Source organism: Oryctolagus cuniculus, chromosome 1 (assembly GCF_051225735.1).
Source record: "Oryctolagus cuniculus isolate XC-2025 breed Fujian yellow rabbit chromosome 1, ASM5122573v1, whole genome shotgun sequence".
NCBI lineage: Eukaryota > Metazoa > Chordata > Mammalia > Lagomorpha > Leporidae > Oryctolagus > Oryctolagus cuniculus.
Genome location: NC_142867.1, coordinates 169226155 through 169232100, shown reverse-complemented (window position 1 = coordinate 169232100; position 5946 = coordinate 169226155). Strand labels below are relative to the sequence as shown.

Sequence of the window (5946 nt, the reverse complement as noted above, 5' to 3'; positions counted from 1 at the left end):
TCCTTCTCTCTGTGTAACTCTGACTTTCAAAAAAATTAATAAATCTTTTTTAAAAAAATAAATAAAAAGACCGGGGCACCAAAGTGTCCATCTATTGTTATAAAACTGTGTTTCTTTCTGTTAGTTTTTGTTTTATATGTTTTGGTGATCTGTCATTACATTGATAAACATTTATAACTATATATAATTTATAACTATCTTCTTTCTCTGTTGAGCCTATCTATCTATCTATCTTCCTATCTCTTATAAACTTTTTGATTTAAAGTCTATTTTGTCTGATATTAGTACCCCTGTCCTTACTCTCTTTTGGTTACTATTTGCACAAAATGTTTTCCCCATCCTTTCACTTTTGATCTGTTTATGTTGTTGGATCTAAAGTGAGTCTCTTGTAGACAGCATATAGTTGGACCATGTATTTTTATTAATTCATCTAATCTCTTTTGATTAAAGAGTTTAATCTGGTTGCATGTAAAATAGTTACTAATAAGGACTGTTACTGATAAGGAGGAACTTACCCTTTCATTTTGCTATTTGTTTTCTATATGCCTTACAACTTATTTGCATCTCATTTCTTGCATTAGTGTCTTCTTTCATTTTTTGTCTTCTCATCTCTCTCTCTCTCTTTCTCTCTCTCTCTCTTTTTCTTCCTTATGAGACTTCCATATTATGTGTATTGGTCCACATGATGTTGTACTTAGGCTCTATTTACTTTTTTTTTTTTTTTTTTTTGACAGGCAGAGTGGACAGTGAGAGAGAGAGACAGAGAGAAAGGTCTTCCTTTTACCGTTGGTTCACCCTCCAATGGCCGCTGCGGCCGGCGCGCCGTGCTGGTCCGAAGGCAGGAGCCAGGTGCTTCTCCTGGTCTCCCATGCAGGTGCAGGGCCCAAGCACTTGGGCCATCCTCCACTGCATTCCCGGGCCATAGCAGAGAGCTGGCCTGGAAGAGGGGCAACTGGGACAGAATCCGGCGCCCCGACCGGGACTAGAACCCGGTGTGCCTGCACCTCAAGGTGGAGGATTAGTCTGTTGAGCCACGGCGCCGGCCTCTATTTACTTTTCTTCCATCTTTTTTTTAGTCATATTTTTATTCGAAATGATTGCAATAGTCTAGAAGGACAACAGCAGGCACTCAGAACAATGTGCTTAACTGGAAAGTAAAAGTAATTGGTTCACAAGAGAGCACACCATGGGGCGGGAGCCCCGGCCCTCTGACAATGGTTACGCCTAAGAAAGCCTAAAAGTAGCCAACATCCTTCTGACACACAGTTTGGATGTGCAGCATCTAGAGAGTAACATAAAAGGCAAGAAGAAGAAAGGAAGGAGAAAGGAAAGGAAAGGAAAGAAAAATTCACAAAATCCCAAACCTCAGAAATTGATATTCACTTGAGGACACAGGGGTGAGGACTTTTGGTAGCAAAATTATCACAGTTCAGGCCACCGCCGCGGCTCACTAGGCTAATGCTCCGCCTGTGGTGCAGGCACACCGGGTTCTAGTCCCGGTCGGGGCGCCGGATTCTGTCCCGGTTGCCCCTCTTCCAGGCCAGCTCTCTGCTGTGGCCTGGGAGTGCAGTGGAGGATGGCCCAGGTGCTTGGGCCCTGCACCCCATGGGAGACCAGGAGAAGCACCTGGCTCCTGGCTCCTGCCATCGGATCAGCGCGGTGCGCCGGCCGCAGCGCACCAGCCGTGGCGGCCATTGGAGGGTGAACCAACAGCAAAGGAAGACCTTTCTCTCTGTGTCTCTCTCTCACTGTCCACTCTGCCTGTCAAAATAAAAAAAAAAAATTATCACAGTTCTTAAGGGAGTCTTCAAAAGAACTTCCTGAATTCAAAAGCTAAAACAAACAAACAAAGAAAAACCCAAAGAGGGGGCAGTTGCACTGGCTTAGAAGAGCTGCCGCTGTCCCGTGGATGACAATAGTCCTGTTTCCCAAACACAGTGAGAACCGGGAACCCGCTGCACCCGAAGGCTGGGGCTGACTGGTGGCGCCGTCATCACTGACTGTACAAGGATACGCCGGGTCGCCTCATCACCGACAGTGGAAGCCACAGCTACTGCTCCTCCTGGCTGATACTGAGGTTGCCTTTCTGCACCTCGAGCTCCTCGGCACTGACCACTGAATGGTCGATGGCCACGTATTTGGTTCCGTGGAACTGCAGCAAATGTATCTGTATGTAAATTCACCTCTGCACTTCTGCACAAGTATCCAAATTGCCTCCTGTGTGTGTGTGTGTGTGTGTGTTTTAAAGATTTATTTATTTATTTGAAAGTCGGAGTTACACAGAAAGAGGAGAGGCAGAGAGAGAGGTCTTCCATCTGCTGGTTCACTCCCAATTGGCCACAATGGCCGGAGCTGGGCCCATCTGAAGTCAGGAGCCAGGAGCTTCTTCCAGGTCTCCCACGCGGGTGTAGGGGCCCCTGGACTTGGGGCATCTTCCACTGCTTTTCCAGGCGATAGCAGAGAGTAGAATTGGAAGTGGAGCAGGAGGGACTCAAACTGGTGCCCATATGGGACGCCGGTGCTGCCGGTGGCAGCTTTACCTGTTGTGCCACAGCACCGGCCCCTGTCTTTGCCTCCTGTTTTAAGGTGAGCTCTCCCAGCATTAGGATACTGTATGTACATTTCTTCCTTAGCTTTAGTTAAAAGTGCACTCTGATCAAACACATCCATAATGGTTACAGGGATGTCCTGAATTTTATGAGGTTTCACATAAGCATTTTTTTTGACAATTCAGGGTAAGTCTGGAAATCAGTTCACTCCAACCCAATCTTTCCAGACTGTCCACCATGAATTCAATTGTGTTAGCCATCATAGGGTCCTCTGGGCCAGAAGAAAAGTTTCCAAGAGCTATTTTTTTTTTTTTTTAGCATAAATACTGGCATCAGCCAAAAGCCGTCTGCAATCCAAGTCTGGTTAAAGGTAGAGGTGTCACTGAAGGCATTGCAGAGGACTGGACTCTGGGGAGACTTGTGACTATAGTCAGCAAATTTCTGGGCCAAAAAGCCTCCCAAAGAAGCCCCCAAAAGATGAACTTTATCCAATTGTAAATGATCTAAAAGTTTTCTGAATCTATGACAAAATTCAAGACAGCCTCAATAAACTGGATACTGCAAACCTATAACCCGGTAATCCCATCCAGTCAAAGCCAAAATTGGCCAGAAAAATAACTCTGCAGTCCCTGATACTTCTAGAGCCTGCATCATAGAGCAACCAGATCTTTCTGTCATTATCATCCATGATAATCTTTGAAAGGGGAACTGTACTTCTAAACCAGCTATAATCAGGAGAGACTTCAATCTCTCCCATGATCAGCTGAAATGGAGGTGAACCTTGCCCTGGCTGCCCCCATGTCCCTTGCCTTCCTCCCCTAGGCAGCTTCTCGTTCCAGTACTGGGGCGGGCAATGGAGGCGGCTGGGCCTGGGAGGGGGCCAGCGGCGGGAGCACTAGGGACCCACAGGGGCAGCCGGCAGCAGGGGCGCGTGCAGGAGCCCATCTTCTTTCCATCTGGTCTTCAGATTCAGTAATTTTCATTTTCCTCCTTCAAGTTCGCTGATTATTCTGGCCACTCAAAGCTGTCTTTGAAACCTTCTAGTCAACTTTTCAGTTCAGTTGTTGTACTTTGCAGCTCCAGAATTTCTTTTTGGTTTCCTTTATTTTCTATCTCTTTATTGATACTTCTATTTATGCATTATTGTCTTGATTTTCTCTAAGGGATTTTTGATCACCTTAAAGGCAAGTTTTAAATTGTCTATCTAGTTGTTCAATCAAGTGTTTCTGAGAGACAGTGTGTTTATTTTCATTTCTTGAATGGATCATATTTCCTGTGTTTTTGTTTTTTTGCATGCCTTATTTGAAAATTGGACATTTGAATCTAATAATGTAGCAACTCTGGAGATCTGATTCTCCTTTTTTGAGATTTGCTGTTTTTTGGTTACTTTGTAAAATATTTATTTATTTATTTGAAAGTCAGTTACAGAGAGGCAGAGGCAGAGAGAGAGAGAGAGAGAGAGAGAGAGAGAGGTCTTCCGTCTGCTGGTTCACTCTCCAGATGGCTGCAATGGCTGGAACTGTGCCAATCCGAAGCCAGGAGCCAGAAGCGTCTTCTGAGTCTCCCAAGTGGGTGCAAGGGCCCAAGCATTTGGGCCATCTTTTACTGCATTCCCAGGCCATATAGCAGAGAACTGGATCAGAAGTGGAACAGCTGGGACTTGAACCGGTGTCCATATGGGATGCTGGTACTGCAGGTGGCAGCTTTACTCACTACACCACAGTGCTGGTCCCTTGTTACTGTTTAATTTAATTTTTTTAATTTTTTTTTTGACAGGCAGAGTGGACAGTGAGAGAGAGAGACAGAGAGAAAGGTCTTCCTTTGCCGTTGGTTCACCCTCCAATGGCCGCCGCGGCTGGCATGCTGCGGCTGGTGCACCGCGCTGATCTGATGGCAGGAGCCAGGAGCCAGGTGCTTCTCCTGGTCTCCCATGGGGTGCAGGGCCCAAGCACCTGGGCCATCCTCCACTGCACTCCCTGGCCACAGCAGAGAGCTGGCCTGGAAGAGGGGCAACCGGGACAGAATCCGGCGCCCCGACCGGGACTAGAACCCGGTGTGCCTGCACCACAGGCGGAGCATTAGCCTAGTGAGCCGCAGCGCTGGCCCCCTTGTTACTGTTTAAAAAACCAATTCTATTTATTTATTTGAGAGGGAGAGAGGGCAGGAGGGAGAGCAGGGAGAGAGTGAAGGAGAGCTTGAGGGAGCTTCCCTGCTGGTTTACTCCCCAGATGCCCACGATAGCCTGAGGGCTGAAGCTTGGAGCCAGGAACAGAATCCAGGACTTCTGTATAAGCAACAGGAATCCAACTACTTGAGCCATTGCTGCTGTCTCCTAGGGTCTGCATAAACAGGAAACTGGAATCAGGAGCTGGAGACAGGAACTGAATCCAGGCACTGCGATGTAGGATGTGGTTGTCCTAACTGGCATCTTAAACACTAGGTGAAATGCCCACTTCTGTGACTGTTTTGTTTATTTTATTTTTTTAATTTTTGAGGGGTTGGCACTGTGGTATAGTAGGCTAAGATTCCACCCATGGTGCTGGCATCCCATATGGACATTAGTTTGTGTCCCGGCTGCTCCACTTCCTATTCAGCTCTCTGCTATGGCCTGGGAAAGCAGTAGAAGATGGCTCAAGTTCTTGGGCCCCTGCACAGTCCCCCCCACCAACCCCACCCCCACCCTGATGGGGAGAACTGGAAGAAGCTCTTGGCTCCTGGCTTCAGATTGGCCCAGCTCTGGCCATTGCAGTCATTTGGGAAGTCAAACAGTGGATGGAAGACCTTTTTCTCTGTCTCTCCCTCTCTCTGTAACTCTACCTCTCAAATGATAAATAAATCTTTTTAAAAATTTTTTTGAATGTTTCAGACTATCTCTGTGCCTAGGATCAGCCTGAAATATAAACTTAAGGTCTTCATAGATCTTTCTGAGCCTTCCCCTCAGCATGCACATTTTCTTTAGATTATTAGACTGACACGCTACCTACTGTGTTAACAAGGCTTCTTGCACAGTCACTTTCTAATTTCTCCTACATATGAAATTCTCTTTGAATATCCTGGATTTTTAATGTCTAGATCCCCGAAGAGAAAAATGAAGTGTGGAGGGAAAAAGGGCACTGACCCTTTAAGTCTCACGGAATTTACTTCAACCAGAGGTTGAGGTTTACAACAACTTGGGGTGGTGGTAGGTTCAACAACAGTGGCCACCCCGCCCCAAAGTGTACTTCTGTGATCAGAAGCAGCAGCCACCGATTGGAACATAGATCAGAGCTCAATTAGAACCACGTCTTTTTTGCCAAAACTTGCTCACATAAGCTGTGTGGGTTGCTCTGGGAACATGTGCATAGTTGCCTTGCTACAGGATTAAGGGTCTGAGATGGAGAGCTGATACTTTTCTTCT

At 46.5% G+C, this 5946-nt stretch overlaps 1 pseudogene; it reads right to left on the bottom strand.

The window, feature by feature from the left end:
- Positions 1 to 2050: 2050 nt before the first annotated feature.
- On the bottom strand, positions 2051 to 3306 carry LOC100344199 (maspardin-like; annotated as a pseudogene).
- Positions 3307 to 5946: the final 2640 nt, after the last annotated feature.